The following is a 24285-nucleotide window of genomic DNA, read 5'->3' as shown; positions in this document are numbered from 1 at the left end:
AAAAGAAAAGCTGTGATCTCATTTTGAAACAAAAAAAATGAAAAAAGAAAGCACTGAGATAAAAATACTTTGTATTCAATTAAATCTTAGACAGTAGGTCATCGCCCAATATGAGACTCCCATCCTACCAGGTGCTTATCAGTGCAACGTAATAATTTATTATTTACATAAAAAGTATAAATTTAATTCATACGTTTAATTTAATTTCTTCCTTCAAGTTAACCGTGCACGTTTATCCTTATCTTATTAAGCAAATCCGTAGATTATCAATAATATTTCTGGAAGTAAAAAATGCGGATTTTTTTAGAAAAATGTAAACATTCCAAGACTAGAATATTGCTAAGATTCCTCACATGGTCTGTCAACATTTATTAAACTTAGTTATAGAAGTAACAACCTCTCAAGTGGCGTAAATGAGCGAAAATGCCAAGAGATAATGCTTATTTGATTAATGATTTCATTCATTTCGCTTTGATTAATTCAATTGATTTGACCGAAGCAAGCATTATGTGATTAATTTTAACGCTTTTCAAATTACAGTTTTAACTCCAGATATCTTTGCATTCTTAGAATAGCTTTCTACAAGCAACTAAAATAACAAAGAAATCCCGCTTTTTTTGTAATGGAATTTTTGCCGAAAAAGAAATCGGCAAAAATTCCACTCTTCCTCGGCAAAATCTTAAAAAAATTAAAAATTAAAACATTTTTTTTTCTCCCTGAAAATAAAAATTCACTTTCTAGTAGTGCGCAAAACGAAAAATACATTTAACTCACCTCGTACAATATTATTTACGATATTATAGTTATAATAATAATAACTTAGTGTTTAGTTAATCGAAAACACACATTTATTTCAATCTTATGGTCAGTTAAATTTAAATAAAATCCTGAATAACACTCAGAATTTTCCAAACCATGTTTATGAACCATTCACTGTTATTGAAGACAAGCCAAAGCTGGGAGAAAGTGCAGTTTGCTTAGCAATTAATTCAATTTTATTCTGTTTATCGAACATTAAAGGGAGAAATGTAAAACAGATTAATTTAGCCAAAAGTATTCCACACGTTAATGATAGATGTTTGAGTACTAATGCATCCAACGTCTCTAAAATCATTAAAATCCTCCGGGCTATATATAACCTTAATTATATTATCGATTCGTCGGTTCACTAGTTGGATTGCAATAACTGTTAGATGACAGAACAAATTGTCAAGAACATGTGAAATTGTAGCATCACTTAAACAAAGAGATGAAAAGAGATTATTGGTAAGTATGCATCTGTGAAATTGCTGATCAGTCACTACACGTTCTATGGTATTCCGTTTAGGAGATAATCAGCAAACTCTCCCAAAGGGATCAAACACCCATTCTGTAGAATTAAAGCTTATTTGACAATCAGTCTCAGGGAAAATCCGACAGAACGTTTAATTATTCTCTTAGTAAAGAAAATGAGATAAACTGAACAAGTATGGAAGTATGGTGATTGTGGCAAGACGAGTGTAGTATGATCGCGTCCTTCAATAAATAACTTAAATCAGATCAAAACTAAAATTGAAATAACTTTTAGAAATAGATACTGGACATTAAATCAACGAAGAGATAACGCCCCGTACAGACAGGCTAAACAAATCTACGCAGTTCTTCAAAACGCATCTAACCAAAACTGTTTCAAATCAAACCATACTCATAAATACATATCGTTATCAGTTTACTAATTAAACATAGTTTGTGTAAATTATCAAATCGTTCTATTAACAGGTCATAATTCTTTGAACTAAAGGTGAAAGTTTTTGAACAGATAGGTTACGAACTATTTTATCTAGACGAGACGAAAGAAAGAAGAAAACACAGACTGCAATATCGATTTTATATATCAGGATGGAGCGGGTTCTAGATTAAGATGGTCGGAACAGTTCAGCTTACCGAAGTGGAAACACAGCAAAATGTTGCACACACATTCCGAACATCACTGCTACAATGAATTAAGTTACAAAGGGGTTTTGTCTTTCGCATTCTTTCCCATAAATCATCTTATTATTCAAGCATCGGACTGACATCTCACTATAAAACTTGAGAAGCTGTGAAACATGCACATACCGATAATAAATATATTCATTTCACAACGTAAGAACTTAAAAATCTTTACCTTATGTCTTGAGAACGTGTGCTTCGTCTTTTCAGTGTCTCCAGCTGCCTTTGAACTGCGAGAGGAGAGATGACAATAATAAGGAAAACTCTATCGCTAGGTATGGTCTATTTACTCCCTCTTAATACACGCTGGCCAATGCCACGGTCATTAAACCTATCCCGTACGCCAGTTAGGCAGATCAATCGGGCGCAATAATGCATGCAGTCGCCCATATTTCCTTCAGACAGTGGAAGAGTGTCACAAGGCACGTTGTTTGCTACTAGAAAGTGGAAATTCCAGGCGCTTTTCAGTGTCGTTGTAAATGAAAGATTGTGGTTGTTACTAAAGTGAAAAATTCCTATTCCTGGAGAACATCTTAAGTTATTTTAGCATCTTTATCGTTAAGCAATCATTAAGTGAACTATTCCCTAGATAACCTCGTAGATTAGTCAGTTTTGATGACACCCTTTAGTTGGAAAGACCCGGAATAGGATGTGAAGAACTTATCACAGCTTTCTAATGGAAGGTGAGTTTGTCGGTCTCAGGCGGAGGTAAAGGGTTTTCTTCCCAGAAACTGGTTCTTGAAACTGGTGCCTGGGGAATAATAATATGTGCCTAATAGGCCTTAAGTACCCATGATTCTCCCGCCAATATCTTTAGGGGAGAGAATGATATACTGCACCGTTTATTAATAATGAAATCAAACTACTTATGTTAATTTAGTTAAAGTTAAAACTTCGAGTGATTACCTCTAAGTGTTTGGTGACGTTTCCATTTCGCTGTTAATTATTGAAGAGACAAACATTCATCAGCGAAAACAGATGAGGATCCGATTAATCTATGCAGACACTTTCTGCCAATCGGCAACTGGACAAAAGTGCCGAAAGATAAGTCTCATTCTAAGTGTTTGTCGAGTTTCTAAACGTATTGAAGGTTCTTTTCATCTTTTCCTCGTTAGGTTTTGCAGCAAATGTCTATGATCCGATTTCCCCGCTTCTGTAACTACTTACACAGTCTGGCCTTTCACGGAGTACATCATCAAATTGTGTTTCGAGAGATAAATATTACTTCCTACCATTACATTGAACATTGCTGTATCACTTTAAATTACGTAGCTTCCAAGCCTTCAGGGGGAAACACCATTAAAGCAGGAGAGTTTGTTAGCACGTGCAACATTATTTAATGTGGCACAAGTTTTTCCATTACCAACCTCTTTTTTTTTTTATTTCATGCTCAAACTTCTACATCGTAAGTAAATAATGAAATCTTACAAAAAAAGAAAGAAAAGAAATATCGTTGGATCTTTTGTCTACTTAAAACACAGTTTTATCCCCTCTAGGAAATGATTTGTGGTAAATAAAATAATCGAAAGGGTCGTTTTGAGAATTTTTATTTTTAATATGAACTCCGTAATGAAGATTCGGGGTTTTATTCCTTCGCTTTTATATCCTCGGTTACGAGTGGGCTCTTTAGACGTGTTGGAAAAAGGCAAATTCCAGCGAACAGTGATGAAAATAAAAGAGAGAAAGGGGAACTTTTTATAGCTAACTTTTGCAAAGAGAAGTCCGAAGAATCTTTAATGAGTTACTTAAGTAACTTTTGTAAACTGTCGCCTCATAAAAGGGCACGAGCCCGGAAGTTCATTACATTACTGCTCGTCAACTTAATGATAACACTGAGGGACTTAATTTATTTCTCGTCCACCAGCAATTAATGGAGAAAATATAAGTTTCAGAGATGAGCTATAATTGTAAAAGATAATCCCTTCTATCTATATTAATAGGGACTTGTTAAGGAAGATTAATAGGAAGAGGGGAAAAAATGTTGATTGAAATAGCATTTGAGTTACGTTGGGATATCTTAACGAAGCAGCTAAACTATAAGAAAATTCACTGACGGTCCTCATATGACCTGAAGGACTTGCAAAAATCAACCAAATTCTATATCCGGGACTTGGTTCCAAATTATGGGTTAAATAAATAAATCGAATAGAAGATAATGCATCTACACGGGTGGTTTTTCAGACTGATTTTCCGCACATTTGGTTATATAATTCATCATATTCTTACTGCAAACGATGGAATTTTCATTCTAAAAGACAACACGGAGACTAGATATACGAATCCTTACTGAGTAGTATTATCGCGCATGCGTGTTAGTGACGTTCGGGTATGTTTTAAGTCAAGCATGACACTTAAATTGCACTGCATTGATCGTCCGGTTTACGTGCATAAAGTTAAAAATAAACAAGTCTATGATTAAATAGTGTTTTTATTGTATTTATTTTTCCTCTATTCGCACTGCACTGAGAGCATTACGAGGTCGTAACTAGTATCTATGATAGATCATTAGAAATGACGTCAACCTGAGGAGTCAAAGAAAGGGGTTGAGGTTAGGTGAGCGAGGCGATTAAGAGTGGAATGTCCCTTAGCGTGAATACAAAAATAGAAATAGTTAAGATAGAAAAATTGTGCATTAGGTAAGCGAAAAGAAGCGGTAAGTAATGCCTGGGGGAAGGCAAGCAGAGCATGGAATTCCTGGTATAAATACTGTACATACAAAGACACGCAAGTGCGTTTAAGCTTCAGGATGTAGACGAAGTTCTGGAGACGGAATTTCCTAGCTGGAACTCGCCACAAGGAATACAAACAAAATTCGTGTATTTTACCTCGTACTATTCAGAGTTTACATTTGGTATAACTTTCCTCTTCAGACTAGAGGTGAAAGTGCTTATTTGGACAAGCTAAGAAGGAGGAAGCATCTGTTAAGCCAACCAAGATGGTGACGCCTGAAAAGTTATTTTTCTGTTCATTTTGAAATAAATGACAGTATTAAAAAGAAATATCACTCCCAGACAGACGTTTTCGGAACTTATAGCATATTAATGTCGTGTGTAGGTAAAATGAAAAAACTGCCTTGTAAATAACATCTTATATTTTGAATATTTTAGTTTTGGCCAAAGCAACAACATAGCTTGCCCCCAAAATTTCAACCAATAAGGAAATGTGCAAACAGGAATGGCTGCTATCTCTGCATCCCATAATAATATGCAAAGAAACTATTTATCTCTTTGTATTCACACGAACACCTTTCTCACATCCCTACTGGTATATTCTAGTCATGCGAAAAAGTGCGCTCAATATTCTTAACAGTATAAGCGCGCGCGCGCGCGCGCCCACCTAAACAACAATGAAATGTTAGTCTTAGGTAGATCTCCTGTGGCTTAAATAATTACTAGCTTCATAATTCTGCTTCAAAGCAAGTGTGATGGATAAAAAGAAGGTGTGTAATACATACATGCAATGACTTGAATACAGCAAAGTACATTTATTACCGACAACGTAAAAGCCAGCTAACCAGGGTTGGCCCAGTGGTTAGCGTGTCCACTCTCCAGCTAAGAGGATGTGGGTTCGAATTCCGTCAGCGTCATTGATATTTGCGATTGCCCTACTATGTGGAAAGGGCATAGTAGAAGACTTCATTCCCAAAACCCAGTGAGATACAGGCGTGACCATACAGATTCAAATGACGTCACATGTGAATACCTAACTCTATGACATAAATTAATGTCCTTTGCGCACCTCCAGGATACAAAAAATACGTTTTTATTTATCATGAAAACCGGTGATGGTTTTATATTACAACAAAGTGCAACATAACAACAACAAACCAAACATTGACCGCTGGAAGGGTATTAATTTTCAATTCAATAGATTATTTCATATAAAAATTACGACATTAAAGTAGTCATCAAGTAGTTTAAGTGTTTTTATAATTGGGGAAACTTACACTAAGTTTATGTGATTCCGATCTATTTCAAATGTCGCTGTAGATAGATAGCAGTTTCCTTGTATGAGTGTGACGCCAAGTTACATAACTGTGTCCTCCAGCAGTTCCCGCGAGAGAACGTCATGAAGACTCCTATTCACTCGCTAGCGTTGCCAAGGCAATTACCAGGTCTTTCCATCACCATAAAACCGGTATTGTATACATCCATCCGACCCGTTCTCCTTTACTAGCTTATAAGTGCCTGAAAATCAAGCTGAATGGAGCAAACCTCATAAGCAATGCTTGAGTGGTGTAGGCCATATGGAAAAGATCGATTTTGCCGTAGTGTATAAAGTATAAAGTACGCGCATAAAATCAAGCTGAGTGATGCAATGGCGAGTTTAATTAATAGTATCCGCAGTTGTCAGAGAATGCAATAATCCCTATTTGCTTACGTCATCAAATTTGGATGACGTAAGCAATGCATTTTGATAAACTATTTGAATAGTAGTTACTGTTATCATAAATACAAAAGTAATATAGTTTAAGTTTTAAACTGCTCCAAAGTTGTGATTTGAACTAAATTTCCCCTTAGGCGAATATTTATTGTATTAGAATATTAGAACTATGTGGTATTTTAAAAGTCAGTAATTAAAAAATAAAATACTCTAAACAACTGGTTGTTGAGATGACGTATTCGTTTTTATTCTTGTGTTGATTGTTGCGTGTTGTTTTATGTTCGCGCGATGACGTAGTTTGATTATTACCAATAAAGAAATATACATAAAGTCTTGTTTTAGTTCCATGTAATAAATGCTGTCTATAGAATAATGTTGAATATTAGAATGTTTTTCTTTTTTCATATTCGCGTATACATTAGTCTTCCAGTATAATGTGCGATGTACTTTGCGTTTTAATAAGTAATTAGATAAACTGTTAGATAAATAAGTTAGGTAAACACCCGCTTTTTAGATTTATTTATCTAAAAATGACTGCTATTATGTCTTCAGAAAACGTAGGGCTGATTAGTCGTCATATCTTTATAAAATAACACTTTCATTACATTCATACTAGCACTTAATCAGACAGAAACTGTTTTTTTGAATAAAGATATAATAAAATGTATTTCCGTTCAAAAACAAGAACATATGGGAAGTCAATTATTCGTATTACAGTCAAGACACAAAATTCAAGCTGAATTATCTTAAATTTAGTGCAGTTGTTATCATTCCAAAGTTTCAGGAAGAAAGAAAAATAAAACGAAGGGGAGACTACATTCATTTCATTCGAATGACTGTCTTATACCCTAGAGACAATTACCCACCTTAGAAATTTGTTTCTTACACGACTGCTTGAGTAATGACGAAAGCAAAGAAAAATAGTCTTGTTTTGCAAGGCGCAGTGTCGCAATCGACTACTTATTTTTATGTTCCTGGAACAGAGCATCGCTTGAATAATGATAACTATAAAATATATAAATTACAATAACGACATAAGTTTCGAAAATGCGCAGGGCTATGAAGAGTTACAGTCGTAGATTAGCTTCGGAACTTTGTGTTATTGAACTAAAGAAAGGATTTTTTATGACCAAAATGCATTTGAAGAATTATAAATGATGAAAGCTTTTAGTGCGTTTCATAAACTGCAATAATTTGCACGAAAAAAAAAAATTCTTAATTTTCTTAATCCTACGATTAACTACAAGAAATGAAATTCAGTAAAAAAAACAAAACAATCCAAGTCAGTTTCCGAATAAGTGAGAAACAAACTATGCATTGTTGGTGACGTAACAGATAACAATCAGTGCATTGTTGATAACATAACAAATTAACAGTCGATGCATTGTTGACGTAATAACAATGAAAGACGTCACTATAACATCATGATACTGACGTCATGCCTTAACGTGTACTGCGAAAAAAATAAATTATTTCAAAGTTTAAATTTATTATATAATGATTTCTCTATAATTTATTATTTCAAAAAATGAATCTACTGAAAAATTTATCGGTTTTTTTTTATTAAAATCCTTTCCAGCACGATAATGAAAGGAGAAGATTGTTAAAAGAAGTCTGTTTGTTTCATTATCGCAAATATAAAAATAAAAAGAATTGCGAACTTCCTCAGATTTCGTTTACCGTTGACGCCTCGATGCGGAATTCGGTTTGTTGCGACTTTTCCTAAGCGCATAACAAAACAAAGAAAATAAAACCTTACAGCTGCTTCTAATTTGACTTAAATTCTAATAAGTGTTCTTTGGAAGCTCAATTTTTATCCGCTTCAACTCCTCAGGCAAGCACCTACGCTACCCGGAAAATAAAACTGCTTCTTCCAGTCCGTCAAATGCCTCCGAAAGAAGATTCAAGTATAATGAAATTCCATTTAGATGATAATTTTCCAGCTCTACCAAACTTGGGGAAAAAGCAGCGCACCTGTAATAAACTCAGTGATATTCCACTAGCAAACACTGTCACGTAGTAATTGTTTGTTCTAACGTTAGTGTATACTAATTATATGTAATTTATATGTAATTAAGTAGAGAAGTAAGTTCTTTTCTACTAATTACGTACACCAGCAACTACTATATTCAGAACAAACTTTGGGTTGGTATATTGCATGTATTTTTAACAACTTCTCGAATATTTTTTTTTACATTGTTGCAAAATGTAAGCTTATATTTCTGTGGCACGTAGTTATGGAAACCACAAGCACTTTTATGTAAATAGATTTGTCTTTTCTCTTTGTATCAAAAGATGTTTACCATCTGACGCATTATGGTTAGCTAACTGGGATACGTTACAACTTTGTTTCCGTTAATTAAAATAACAATTACAGCTAATTTCTACCCACAAATTAAGTCACTGGGGTGGAATAAATTCTCAAAAATATGAGAAACTGATACATTACTGATCTCTGATCCTGTTACGAAATAAATTATAAAATGAACAAGGGAAAAACGTTCAATTACTTCTTATATCCACCCATTCGAAGCGAGATTGCATATTTGTAGCAAGTTAGAATTGAATGAAGAATGCTTGGAATGAGTTGGACGGCATTTTCCATTGCATAAAGGATGACTCGTCTATTTCGTTCTTGACCAACAGCTTCATGACGCATTATGTTGTATGCGTCTTGATCAACAAAAAAATAAACAAAAAGGTTTATATAGAACTATGAATGAGAAACTATATTTAACAGAACATACTGAAAAGAAGCAGGGGAAATTAATGAGAAGCCATGCATAAAATATACTTTACAGTGAAATTCTTAAATTTTATCTTAAGATACATATTCAATTTCGCATAGTTTTAAATTTAACTTTTCAGAAATGATTAACTACACACAGATGTTTATTCGAAATGTCCTCAAAACAGAAATCTTGTAGATATAGCATGTGTCTGTGACGACAGTTTGTAATAATAAATGCGCACTGTAAGAATGTCATTGCCTTATCGCATGACATTCTTACAGTGCGCATTTATCCGTAGTAAAAAGGTACAGAAGGATATAAATAGCGATGTGTATTTTGTATTAACATATCTAGAAGTGTCTGTAGGTATATGTCTCGGATAATTTTATTCTACAGATAATCTAAGAACAAAAAAAAAATTTATTTAATAGCAGGAGAGAACTGGGATCAAACGATTTGTTGTGCTAAACTTTCCTCTTTCATCCTATTTTAAATTAACCCCCCCCGAGATTAGCTCTGCTAACATTCTTGAATGCTAACAATGTCAACTTATTTCCTAATATCTTCATTTTAATATAATTCTGCCACTAATTCTATCAATTATTCACTTCCCTACATTTTTGTGTCAGAGCTCGCACATCCGCAGTCTAATTTTTGTCAACGCTTTGTTTTATAAATCAACTCTGTTTCATTATTTAAATTTTGAACACTGTCTTTATTTAAATTTAAATTTAAATAAAGATGTGCTCATTCTATTATTTCTTTTCAAATTTAATTTGACATTTTCATTAAACATTCTACACAAGTATCTAAAATATTTTGCTTGCTTTGTAGGTTTTTTTAATGAAAATGCAGTTGAAGTTTTCCACGTTCTTGTCTATTTTCATAGTTTTGATCTTTCCATGTTAAATTTGTTCATCAGTTATTCAATTTAGTTAAACAAGGCTTGTGCTAGACTTTATTTAAGCGTAATTAACTGTGCAAAAGATTCCTATTTGTATAAAGAGAGATTCCTAAAGTAGCTTTGACATGGATTCTGCTACTATAACTGGTTTCTACCGTTGAGTATGCAACGGTAATATCCACCCCCCCCCCCCCACACACACACTAAAAACCAGTGAGATGTCGGTCGTGTTTGAGTGTTATCAAAACATCAGCTAAATCGTCGCTTTCTCCTAAGACAGTGCAGAAGAATTCAATGATGGTTTGATTAGAATAACTAAAGCAGTGGGGGTAGTTTAATCAAGATTGTGTCCAGATGAGGTACCATTTCTGTTTAGATCGTAATGGAGTTTATTTCTATAGTTGCTTTATTCTGACATTAACGGTAAAGTGTTTGTGTCATGTATTTTGTTTAATCATTTGTCAAATTATTTTGTTTAATATTAGAAAAATCCGGTATACATCTGGTATATTGTACTGTTCCATGTTCTTTATTCTGGACGAATCTGTTTCCTGTGTATCCCATTCATAAAATATTCTAAACTTACATTATAGTTAATTAGAATCAGCCTAGGGTAAGCTAAGAGCTATATAAGCCGGGAAAACCAACTATAGGAACTCAACGAGACTTTTCGAGCCGCTTGCAGGTCAATAAGCAGATGATGATCTCAACCTCACCTGATCTTCAGAGAGTTGAATCCTCCAGAAAAGCATACAACAGGACTACATGGCGAGGATTGGTGTGGCACATCACCAAGCGTCTGAGTGCACAGAACACTATTAGAACTCTACTTTCTATTACTGTTATGTGACGTCTTCCTTCCATCCTTTCTATGTGTCCAAAATATTTTAACTTTCTTCTGTCAATATCCTTAAGGAGCCTTAAAGTTCTACTGATCCTTTCTAACACCCATTCATTTGTCTTCCTTTCAGTATATGATATCCTCAACAGGCTTATCTTAGGTATGTTGATGATACAGTACTCCTCTGTAGTGACAAGGAAGAACTCAAATTCTTCACAAAGTTAACAAGATCAGTAATAACAGAGGACTTCAACTCAATCCTAGCGAGACAATGATTATGATTCTCAAAGGAAATACTTGGGATCGATTATTAATGTGAAGAATTGCTGTTCATAAGACGTCAGAAGAAGGTTAGGAATGGCTAAAACAACAGTAGGAGACTTGTCTAAAATCTGGAATTATGGATCTATCTCCATGGTAACAATGTTGAGGATTTTGGATGCAGTTGTTTTTCCAACAGCAACTTATGGATGCGAGACTTGGAACCTAACGAAGTCTGGTAGGAAAAGGATAGGCTGCTTTTGAGATCTGGTGTTACAGCAGGCTGTTGAGGATATCTTACACTGAAAGGCGTACAAATGAATGGGTGTTAGAAAAGATTAGTAGAACTTTAAGGCTCCTTAAGGATATTGACAGAAGAAAGTTAAAATATTTTAATTTCAATCTACCACTTATCCTAATTCCTGTCTTCAGCTCATCCAATTCTACACGCATGATACAGTATCCTCAGCATATATTCTAAACAAGTGAAGAGAAAGTAGGCATCCTTGCCTAACTCCCTTTCCATAAGTCAATCAGTTAATCCAACACCTGTTTTTACAGTGGCTTCTTGCTCCCTGTGCAAGTTGGTTCTCAACCTGATAGTGTGATTAGTGTATTGGGGATCTCGAGCTATCAATGAAATTCATCTATCACATAAATTATGGCCTTAAGAGATTTACAGGCATGTATATTTGTGAATCTCTCCTGGCAAGTAAAAAATATCTGCCTTTTCTCCTCATATGGTAGTATAAAGTTGCCATTAATTCGCAAGAAATCTGGTTCTCAAAATAAATTAATAATTTTAGTAATATCTCTAAAACCGTGTTTATAATATTTTGGGAAAAAATGGAAAAATTGATGCTGAAGATTTACTAAAAAGAACTGAGCCAAATGATATTACAGTACTAGTGAATTTTCTGTTGTAATCTTGAGTTCTATCTTACGGAAGTGGTCATCGAAGTAGATTGTTTGGCGCTGATGCACAGACTTTCGTTCAAAAGTATGAAAAGTTTGTGTATTTTCTGACTGAAAACAGTGATATTGTTGTTTTCAATAAAAAGCAGGCCAGCTTTCTAATTCTGTTCCATCCTATTTAGGTAAACCTTCCTAGTCATTCTCATCTTGTACTGTGGCGCCACCTGAAAATTGACTTCATCTCTAAATAATAATAAAGATAGAAATATATGAAGTTGGGATTACGAATAAACAGTAGTAATAATTTTCAGAATAATCCAATAGTTAATAATTTTACTCATTCGGATATTAATATTATTTATATGTCATAAAGATTTAAAATCAAATTAAATTTATATTCCTCATCATATTAACCAAACAATGATGAAAGATTAAAGAAACAAAAGGTTAAAGCAAAGAAGAGAGAGAGAGAGAGAGAGAGAGAGAGAGAAATGCCATATGCACGAGTTACTGGCATGAAATGTAACGAGAGAGAGAGAAAGAGAGATGCGAGGAAAATTGCGCATTCGTGTTACCCACTGCTTCCTGGCTTTGAGTACACGCGTTACTATGGTAACGGTGAAAGTTGAAAGTGAAATCTAGGTACGAAATGTTTCGGAAGTAATCTTATTAAACGAAACAGCGATAGACAGAATGTACAAATACAATGCAATGTTTATAGTGGGCTTGCAGATCCACGCAATGCTCCGAAAATTACATACAGCGAGGTCATAATGCCAAACTCACATTTTAACACAACCCGAGAAGTTCACGTAATAAAATATCCGTAAGGCACGTTAAATACGCACTCTGATTTTAGCAGGATTGCACTCCGCTGTGAAAAGACGAATGTTGAAATAGAGATGAAAACACGAGATCTCGCATTCTGATGGGCTTATCAAATTGGGTCGGTGCATAAGAAACGCATGGCGAAAACAAGTGCATAGGAACCTGTCGCGTATCACCGTAAATATTTAAAGGGCATTCTAGAAAATAAATTAAAATAATTCTGTAGGTAAAAGAGAGAAATAAGGTGAGTGGGTGTTGATCGGTTAATTAATATTAACTGATTGAAATCTTAGTTTCTTTGAACTGTCATCAGTTTGTCAACTGATACAGTATTACATTGCATTATATTACAAAATGGTTTTGTTTGTTGTTGACTAAGACGAGTGCCGCAATACTTCAATGTGTTACTTGTTTTGTCAAGAGTTTCCAGGCACTGTCTGGTTTCGAGTCTAGTTCACCAACATCATTTCTAGGTGTATGTCCTGAAGAGATGAGTATGCGACAAGAGTACTGCATTATTAAGTTCGTATTATCACTAACTTCCTATCAACAATTTTCCTTCGTGTTATTTTTTTCCCAAATATGGTTGCATAAAACGTTTCTGAAACATTCAGAAGGGAAATTCTTCTGGAATTCTCACAGTTTTTCGATTTATATATATATATATATAAATGGATGAAAGCTGTGCTCCAGTTACCCATAATTCGACCTTCTCACTAGTTCTGAATAATGCTGTGCAACCATCGTAAAATTGCTATACTTCCGTAATTGAAGCATTCCTGGTCGAACATCTTCGTTATCTCAATGAATCATCTTTAATTGGTAAGAGATCAATTGAAACACTCTTCCCATCTTACTATAGGCTTGAAAAAGTTCCACGTTTGGTCTTCTCTAGAGCAGAGTTCTCGATTATGTAAGAAACAATATATATAAATAGCAAAAAATAATTTTAAAAACCCTTACTCCCACCTAGGTACTAACGTGCTGTAGGTTTACAACTTTTCTAGGATGGGAGTCTTAGTGGGGGAAAAATTATTCCGGACAATTCAGAATATCTCCTTTTATGCCATATTTTTCATTTTATTCTTTTCCCTATTTCTAAGCCTGCACAACATTTCGCTATCTTCGTGATCTTCTAGATTCTTCTCGTATTCCTGTGACTTTTACTTACTCTGTTTACACATAGTTTTCTTAAATGTTTCTCCATATTCTCCGAGAGCATTTGCTGACTTGCTAGGAAATTAGTTAGGAGTAATTCTCCATTGTCTAACTTCTCACGTCTACTATGAAGTTCGTATTTTTCTATTCCTACAAACAACCTTTACCACTTGTCTTCCTTATGGAATGAACAGGCACCTTTTTTCAATTAAAAAAACGCCTTTTTTGAAGAAAAAGGAGTTTTCTTCAGATTTCTTCAAATGAGTACATACTCGGGAAAGCTGTTTTAACTGTGACGCCCCTGTTGGCATATTTCTTGATCGTGTTGTATCATCATGCTGTACACTGTTAAATTTCCAGCCCATTCCATTTGTTCGCTATCCTAGTGAAGGATATTTAATAAGGTGCGAAAGAACGAAGTGAGGGATTAAATCAGAAACTTTTGTCATTTCTCTTTATTCTCTGCAGCTTACGTGGAAGTCTTTTCCTAAGTTATCTGGCTCTGATTTTTAGCGACTCCGCCATGCATATCTTTTTGAACTAAATTAAAAAAGAAAATAAGTCGGAATGTTAAATTGTTGTAAAGAGCAACTGGCATGAAAAAAGTAATGCACAAAAAAAAAAAAAACGTTAAAAATATCAGTCCAAAAAATTAAACTTGGAATCGGAGTCAATTTTTAATTCACGGTAAGAAACAAATAGACGAAGTCTATTTGTTTCTTACCGTGAATTAAAAATTGACGTGCACACAGGACAGATCAAAAAGTTGCCAATTTTCTCCACACGTGCCATATGAATATTTACTTGACACGAAAAAGGAACTTCAGACAACATAGTTGAATAGATTATAATTCACAGGAGAGTACTAACAAAATTTTAAGAGTAATAAATAATGCAAAAACCAAAACGTCATAAACCTTCCTAGCAAAGTACACATTCGGGAGATAAGTATTGCTCGTGAAAAAAAAAAAAATAAAACAAAAAAATAAGGAACATGCAACTTTAGAGCGGCAAACTTTTGACCATCGTAACCTTCATTATTATGATACCATAATAAATAACAAAAAAAAAAAATTAAACCACTAAAGTCCTTGCTAGTAAACAAAGATCTCTCCACTCACGTATATACGTAATTTGTGGGGAGTTCGTCAAGGGTGCGATGCACTACAATGCGTTATGATGGACACGTAACTTTGCAACAGCTCCTATCCTACCATATACTCGTACAGTCCCTGATGGTAGGTTTATGGAAGGGAAAGATTCAATAACGACTTAAACGTTTTACTTCTTTTTCTGATGCGAATGCAAAACATTTTTAAAGTTGCCAACTTAAAACGTATTCTGAATGTGATTGACTTCCCAATGGTACATAAAAACACTCCACTTAGAATTAATTTCTTTATTGCATATTGGTTGAATTATTATCACATTTTCAATTTATAATGCTGTCGTCTAGGAAGATCTATATTATCCTATTTTTTTTAATCTGATGTACATGTGGAAAAATATTGAAAGATAATACGAGAAGGATAAAAAGATAAAATATTAATTTAAAATGATCGAAGCATAAACCCATTTAATGTTTTTCCATCCTTTTAAAAGGATGCTATGAAATATAAATTAAATAAAAAAGATAATGACCGAGATGAGGGACAAGCATGCACGTGAAATCAGATAGCCAGCGTATGAAAAATAAACTAAATAAAAGATAATAGCCAAGATGAGAGAAAAACATGCACGTGAAACCAGATATGTAAACAGAAACTAACAAATCTTTCAATTAGAAATAATAACATCCGCTGAGACCTAATATTTTTAAGTAATTACGATACAGAATGAACTAAACAGTCACTTTCTGAATGTAGTTTTTTCCCAAACACGTAACAGAATAAATTGCAACTAACTGTTCTGTTCATCCTTATTGATTTCATTTGGGCTATTACTTGCGCTATTATATATTCCAATGGAACTTCGTGTTCCTGTGATAAACATCAGCAATGCTATTAACATAAATTGCTATCAGAAGACGATACGCTATAAAAACGTTAGTCGTGTAATCATACCAACAACTAGAAATCACAGTAATTATCATATCGATACTCGATCAGCGAGTAGACGATCTGGTTTGTCCCCGTTACGGATCTCACGATCTAGAAGGTTTCCAGGGGAGATAAATGGGGTAGTAAAAATGACTGATTTTTTTTTTCAAAAGTAATGTTCGTTATAAGCCACATTCATAAAAAAACTCAATATCTACAGCAGTTTTGACAGCTCTTCATGTACCTGATTCAAGTCCTGAACCATCACTCTGGAGTTAATTATCATGTCTTTCATGAAGAGGTTGCTCTTCATGTTCAGGAGAAGGTTTTTTTTTAATGGGAAGATTTAAAAACTATATCAAAATCGTAAAGTTAAAACTAATACAATGTATAAAAACTTAACCAACTTCACCTACATGCGCTTCCGAGAGGACTTCTTTCTATTACTAGTTTGAAACAGAATGCAAAACTAACTTTGGTGTCATCCTCTTGTATCCACTATTAATAATCTCTTAAAATCACTAGTATGTGTTTGTCACGAAACTGAATATTTGCATGTACATTTTCGCAAGAGTGTACCCTTGGTGGTATATCCTTCTACAACTAGTTACAATACCACTAAATACGTATCATGATCTTGTCCAACCAACGTTGTACTTGTACTGGGAATTCAATCATTATTGTCCAATATTTATTTTTTTGTTTGTGACCATAAGGTGACAAACAAAACATGAAAATAGAATACAAATTCCGAAAAATTCATCGACTAGTTGACTGGTATAAAACTATGACTATAAGCAGCTAGATAAAAAAACAACAACAGTATTTTAATTGTGAGTAGCTAAGCTTCACTGTACATAAAAAAGTCAAATCTCATACTTGGTTGTATGGCTGTTGAAATAAATCTTCAGTAAGTTTCTTACGTTACATGGTTGCTCATGTCATCCAAATGAAAAGAAAAAAAAAAGTGGCATAATTCACAAACAAAATCCATCATAGTTTTCAGACCAGCCAAATGCATCAGCTTTCAGAAAATAAAAGAAAACCTCCGTTGATAATCTGATGACCCGACAAGATGAATGAGCCATCTTTATCCCTATTGTTCCGTAAGGCATCTTGAAAGCTGTCGAGAGCAGTTTTTTTTTTTTTTTCGCTCGACTGTTGGGTGTTACAGTTGACATACATTTGAGATCGTTAATGTGGCAACAACTGCTCTTTTCTCATCTGTTGGGTAATTATTGAAATTGAATTCCAGTCGAATATCACACAACAATCTCGTGCTCAAGTACTCACTATCAATATTAATAAAAAAAAATTAACAGACTAAATAAGCTTATTTTTTAAGATAATTAAAACTACTAAGTCATAGTTGGTAATGGAATGTGTAGTATGCTATATTTATCAGCTGTTTTTCCATGCAATATAAAAATATTAAAATAGAATAAAAAGTAATAGGGTTTAAAGCCTTCCCGCATGTTTATAAATTTTAAATATTATTGTTAATTTTAAAATTTAGAGAATTTTAATTCTCGGTCTCAAGTCAAACGTAGCTGATCAACTAGAAATTATTCTGAAGAAGATGAACTAAACAAACTTTGCCCGGTTCGAGGATGATTAATACAAAGAATCCTCAGTGCCCATATGATTTTAGTACAAGTATTTTATTCCTCTTTTTTTATATACAAACGTATAAAAATGCCATTGCATAAAGGAAAAATCTACTCCAAGGAAGGGTAGTAACAAAAAAATCTGGTAAAAAAAATGCAAGTTCCAACTCGGAAATTTTTGTAATATGCTTAGTGACTTATACTATGAGTGTTGAAAATATCCTTAATATGATAAATTCTACGAAACTGAACTTTATTCTACAAGGTTCTATAATCTATCCTTAAATTCATATCAATAGCTGATCTATAATAGAGAGAAAACACTGGAACAGTTAGCTCTTAGCAATGAACGGAGTATGCAGTCTTTTTGACAACTTTTTATTCAAGATGTGGGAGATCTAAGTGCATGATCACTTTAGCAATATGTAGATAATGAGGATTAAGATTGCAGTGAACATCCTATCGATTTCTGAATACAAAGTTAGATGTCATATCTCTAGGCAGCATGTTCTGTTCATATTCAAACGGAAATTTCGGGTATGTTTTTCTCTCTGGTGGCTGTTTCCCTCGCTTAAGTGACTTGTGGGGGAGGAGGGGATATATAACTCACCCTTCATATAAACGGGAATTGAACATTGATTAAAAATAATTAAATAGCAAAATTCTAGTTGGAAAAACATACCTAGAAGTAGCTAAAACCATGTGGGATTTTCAATATAACATACAAAAAAATAGACTTGACAAGAATTATATTCCTCTTTTTATCCTTATTTCAGACAAGCCTGGACAAACCAAAGTTTGCAATAAAATATCTTCATGACTGTACAGAGAATTATAAACAAAAGTGTTTCATTTTATTAAAAATAGCCACGTTACTTCGAATTCAAAAGCTAAAATGCTACTAACACTAATGAAGTTTAAAAATATCAATCATTTCGAAGTGTACAGTATTGTGTTTCATCATTCGCCAGAACAACTAAGAGCAGTATGTTCTTCTCAGTATTCTCCCAAGCACTAAACTATTAACGTTGCTTTAACAATATTGTTAATAAAATAATATTATTAAATCGATGCATGAATGAAACCCTGGCCATATAAATGATTAAAAGATTACTGCAATGTGCATCCAAAGCTAATTCTGCAACTGGTTCCTCGCACAGGCATTCTTTAGCGATCCACTCTTAATACAGAATCAAGGTAGTGCTCAGTGAAAGATATCTCGACGCCGTCTCCTTTCTAAAGTGTGTTCATAAATTTCCAAAGGCACTGCATGTCTCGGTATGAGACACGATAAGGAAACACATTGTAGGTACTCGAAATTTATGATCGCGATGTTAAAAGGCTACTCATAATGTGTGGCCGAGTGTCTATTCTTTAAAAGATGTTTAAGTTGCCCTCATTCTTCGCTGAGAAAAATAGATTTTCTCATTTTAATAGCAGGGACACGTTTCTTGTTCAATGAAATTATAACTTTCGCTGAATAGCCTCCTCCTGTTTAAGGCACGTGCATTAATTATTAATGAAAAAGCAACGGCAAAAGATTAATAATGAACTCTAGATTTATGTGGGCCATGCAGTTTAAAAGGATAAACACCACTGATTCCGTATAATGAAATATCACCCAATATTTAAATTTAATGCAGTACGTCCGTTTTCAGTAAACTAATAGTTAACACTAAACCGATTATTGACTAAAGCAATCTATTATCTCAATAAAGCACTCTTTTGTGGGATGAACTACAATACGTATTACACTTATGCGAAACAGCTTGCTCTCTGTCATTGAAAGGGGGAGGAGAGTGAGGGATATTGCAAATCAGTTATTGAATTTTTCTCTGGTAGCATCATCGTGTAGGTAGCCATTGATCTCCTACTATCCAAGTCGCTGTTCTTTTGTTAGTTTAATTATAACATTTGTACGAGAACCAGTAACCGAATCAGAAGTCTGATTTCTGATTCAGTAAACTCGTGCTGTATTGTGCCAACGCTGCAATATTTTCTCTCTATAGGAAACTTAAGTGAATACCCTCTAATCGCGTGTAATCTGTTCTTTCCTTAACGTCTCGCGCTGAGCTTTGGGCCACCCACACAAGACAAGAAAATGTCCGTCTCTGTAGTTAGCGAAAAAGATAAGAGAATCTCCTAGAGAGTGCAACAATAAGACCATAGTAGCTTTGTGAAGACGTCTGTGACATGTGGAGATATGACAAAAGTAATGCTGTCCCCGTAGCGGCCTTCAACAAAGAGCACATGACAACGACTATAAACCAACGCAACTAATCTGTACCAACCAACCAACTTGCACATAGATAACGAAAAAAAAAAAAAAAAAAAAAATCTGTCTGAATTTGTAAAATTAGTGTTTCATTGCAATAAAAATAATATTTATATTAAAATAAAGTTTATATAAGACACAGTTAAATTATATTTTATAAGCACTAATTTATATTGTCTATTTTAAACTTGACAAAATATATTTTATAATGTTAAACAAAACTCCTATAAATATTTTTACGTTTTGAAATATACTTTTATGATAAATTAGCAGAACGGTTTATTTGAGATCACTTAAAACTGCCAAATGTTAATTTGAAATCCTTTTTTGTTAATAACTAAAAAAAAATTAATAACGGCTCTGAAGAAAATTTAAATAATTATACGAAGCAACAGCTTGTTACGGAAGAAAAAACATATTGACAAAAAATTTAAAAAAACGTAATATATAGAATCCTCTTACATAAATTGTTCAGAGGTTATGTGTCGAAATTTATATGAATATAAATTTCAACACATAACCTCCACATCCGAGCTTATATATCCATATGGAGAGTTTATATCTCCATATCCGAGCATTCAATTAACAGCTGTGTAAAGGGAATGACAAAGCGTTGATGATGTGGAATGTATTGCAAAAAACTGAACTAGACTACATCACCATATGTAAACAGATGCAAAAAATTAAACTTACTTAACACCGTACATTTGGATGTTTCTATCGCGTGTCAATTGTTCCAGTTTGCGCCATAGGCAGCACTCGAACTTTGCCATTTAAATGACAAAAAGGAGCGAATAGTAAGAAAAGTACAGAATTTTTGTCTCTCTCTTTTGACAAGTATACATTGGCCAATGTTTTTATGACCTCGGCTGTCACATTTATCAGAAACTTTGTACAATTTTTTGCATAACTTTAGCTACTCGCCTGAAAACACGAGATACTGTTATCCTTCCGAATTTTTCTGATGCCGAAAGCAGAGATGGTTCCTCCTGAAATAAAAACAATTTTTAGCCTCCCTCATTCAGTTTCAGAATATAATCTCAGCTCACTAACCTACCATTTCCGTTATTTATCAAGTTTCTAGGAAGAATTATGTTCCAAAAAGACTTCATAATAATTTAAAGAATCCACCAGAGTAGTATTAAATATTATTTTACTTCCAAATGGATTATTGCACAAAAACGTTTAGTAAAGAATTATTGAACAAATTCTATGAAATATTTGCAAGCAGCATTAAAACTTTAAAGCTAATTGACGTATTTAGTCTAATGTTTAAGTTAGTACATGCTTGCATTACTTAGTTAAAATCCATTATTATTAATTAGTTTAATTAATTGCAAAGAATAAAAAATTGCTTTTCAAAAAAAATTAATTTTTTTCATTCCAAACTTAAAATATGCTTAATTGTGAATCATATTAATAGCAAGATTGTTATTTATTACATGCAATATTATTAATGATTGTTTAGTCCATTGTTATGTTAAGTTGTATTATTCCACCAGCAGCAGAGTCGGTAAGGGGGATTTTACTATCGGAATAACAAGTTTTTCCTGAAGCAAAACAAGCAGACAAGCCAATTGTCATTGGTTCTATAATTACGTGCATGATTTTGCATAAAATTACTACCACGAAGAGAACTGTTGTAGATAATGCTGAATCTCTTGTCCCCTATAGAATTCGATGAAAAAGGGCTGTAGTTCCTACAAAGCAGTTCCTCCGTTTACAGAAAAATTTCAGGTATGACTTAGAGATGTGAATTAAATCCGACTTAACACTGGTGTGATGAAGTGAGAAGGATGCGTGAAGAATCTTCTATGGAAACCAATATCGCTAGCAAAAGTGAAGACTTGCTATGCAACGTTTCAGAAATAGAAGATTTACTAAGAACATTAAATGCTGTCATATAAATGATATAATGAATGAATCATAATAATTAATAAATAAAAAAAACTCTTAGGCTACATTGTACTAATATATATAACAGGTTTTCAAACCTTTCATGGGAAAATCTACGACAGTATGGTATTGTGAGTTGTAAAAAATAAATAAACAAATAAATACTACAATGCTGCCAGAAGTATTTGTTTCAAATCTTGATGACTTATCCGTAGAATCCCAAGTGACATAATGAGATATCATTCTTCACTCAAATACTCTTCAAAGAAATGCAAAGCTCCCTAAAAAAAGAATCTTTTTTTCATTGAATATTTAAAATGACATAATCCTGTATACATAGTAACAAATATTTCGAACGGAATATTTTTTTTCTCTATTCAAGAATAATTTTCGAAGAATAATTGCACAGATTGACCCTCATTAATTTTTCTCTTGAGTAACCTTTGTGTGACGTTCCTAACTTATACTTTGTGAAGGTATAATTTGAATAAATGTTATTTTTAATGCAAAATGTTAATTTGAAATACGTTTCTGTTAATAACCAAAAAAATTTATAACGGTCTGAAGAAAATTTAAATAATTATACGAAGCAACAGCTTGTTACGAAAAAAAGAACATACGTATTGACAAAAAAAATTTAAAAAAAGTAATATATAGAATCCTCTTACATAAATTGTTCAGAGGTTATTTGAATGTCATTCATGTAAATTTTAACACATTCCATGTGAAGATAAGTAGTCTTGATAGAGTTCCAGTTATATCTCCATATACGAGCCTTCAATTAACAGCTGTATAACAAAGCAATACGTGCACTATTCCTTTGTTTTATTTAACAATTTTTGTCTTTGCGCAACTTATCTTGTAGATGTTTATTGCAGCCGTTAGAAAAATATAAGCATTGTTAATGATATGAAGTTCATTTGTTATATGAGTTTTATTCCAGTATTTATATCGTACTAAGAAAACATTGTGACAGAGTTTTGGTAACGATATGGTACATAATTCTACTTCCAAAGCGCTTGCTACGGATGCGAATGTGTGTAGTCTATATAAAGGGTGATCAAAATTAAAGTAGTATCTCCGTTTAAGGCCTTGTGGAGCGCCACCCCAGTGATCCAATTGCTGCGAAACTTTGCAAGAATACATTGTGCGCCATGCGTAAGCGATATCTGAGGCGGAGGGGATAGTTCCAAAATTCACCGCCGGGGAGTTGTAAACACCAAATTAAACCAGGAATTTAAAAAGCTAGACACTGTATTTTCCCCCTTCATTCTGGTTGTTAATACTGTCCACAGTCAATGGCACTAATCTTACCCCAGCGTGCTTTGCTCGTGAAGCTGCACTACCTAAACAATTGCAATGCAGTTGCTGCACTCCGCGAATTTCAACACCTGAACAAATATCGACGAGGTCCACTATCTCCATGTGCTCTGCGACGAATGATGAGTCGTTTTGAAGAAACGGAATCGTTGGGAGTTAGACCTGGCAGAGGTCGCAAACCAATCAGTTCACAACAAGTGAATGAAGTTTAGCAACTTACTGCCGTTGTGCAGCAGGCCATGAATAACATCGTTGGTTTCTACAGCACGTGCTGTATCAAGATTGGTGGATGTGTCTTATACAACTGTCTGGAAAATTCTATGGAAGATTTTGCATTTCTATCCATTCAAGATACCCCTGACAGGAGTGCACTGCAGGAAAACAATTCTTAGCCTCCTTCGATGGAGTTGGACGCTGCCTCGCAACGTCCAACTTCACTGATTGTGTCATGATTTTAACATTCCTTGCTCCCTGGAGTTGGACACCGCCTGGGCCGTGGATGATTTTGTGGGGAGATGAGACTACTTTCAGCTGATCGAAGCTGTGAATACCCACAATTGCTGGGTATGGGCTACACAAAACCCTCATGCAATCCAACAAATCACTTTGCATTCACCCAAGTTACGTGGGGGCTTACAGCTAACGCGATATGGTAAAGAGTTTCGTTGTGCCTCAACTACAGCAGAGCCTGTTCATGGATTCAGTCATTTTCACGCAGAATGTCCATTTACACCGGTCGCTCCATACAGGAGGTTCTTCGAGAACATTTCATTGAAGCGAGAGTGATGAGCCGTGTGTTTCCTACCGCATGGACGCCTCTGAACAAGGCGGCCACGCAGTGTCCCTATAAACCTTGTCTTTATCAAAGACAGGGTTTATCGGGATCATCCTGATAACTTACAAGCGCTGAAAGACATCATAACGCAGCACATGTCCCAACCAGCTGTTCTGCCATTGTACACAATGTGAAAAGGATGATTGCAGTTTGTGGCATACCTGAAAGGGCAGCACATCGAACAGTATTGCATAATGGAATGAATAAAAATGTGTTATATATGTTTGTGCCGCTTTTCTTCTTCTTGAACACAAAAAAAAATTACATCAACGTGCACGGCACTGCTATATCTACATTCGGTGCGTCGCACAGCGCCCCTG

The 24285-nt window shown here is 34.2% G+C and overlaps 1 long non-coding RNA gene across 1 annotated transcript in view; it reads right to left on the bottom strand.

The window, feature by feature from the left end:
* The window catches only part of LOC150099025 (uncharacterized), a 115088-nt gene that overhangs the window by 8006 nt on the left and 82797 nt on the right, over positions 1–24285 (bottom strand). Inside the window, exon 3 of the long non-coding RNA XR_016549544.1 lies at positions 20839–20903. This is a non-coding gene — a long non-coding RNA (uncharacterized LOC150099025). The remainder of the gene's footprint in view (positions 1–20838; positions 20904–24285) is intronic.

Source organism: Typopeltis vanoorti, chromosome 15 (genome assembly GCF_054136105.1).
Source record: "Typopeltis vanoorti isolate ZY-2024b chromosome 15, IOZ_Tvanoo_1.0, whole genome shotgun sequence".
In the NCBI taxonomy this organism is placed as follows: domain Eukaryota; kingdom Metazoa; phylum Arthropoda; class Arachnida; order Uropygi; family Thelyphonidae; genus Typopeltis; species Typopeltis vanoorti.
The sequence above is the reverse complement of the archived record's forward strand: the minus strand, read 5'-3'. Positions and strand labels throughout refer to the sequence as shown.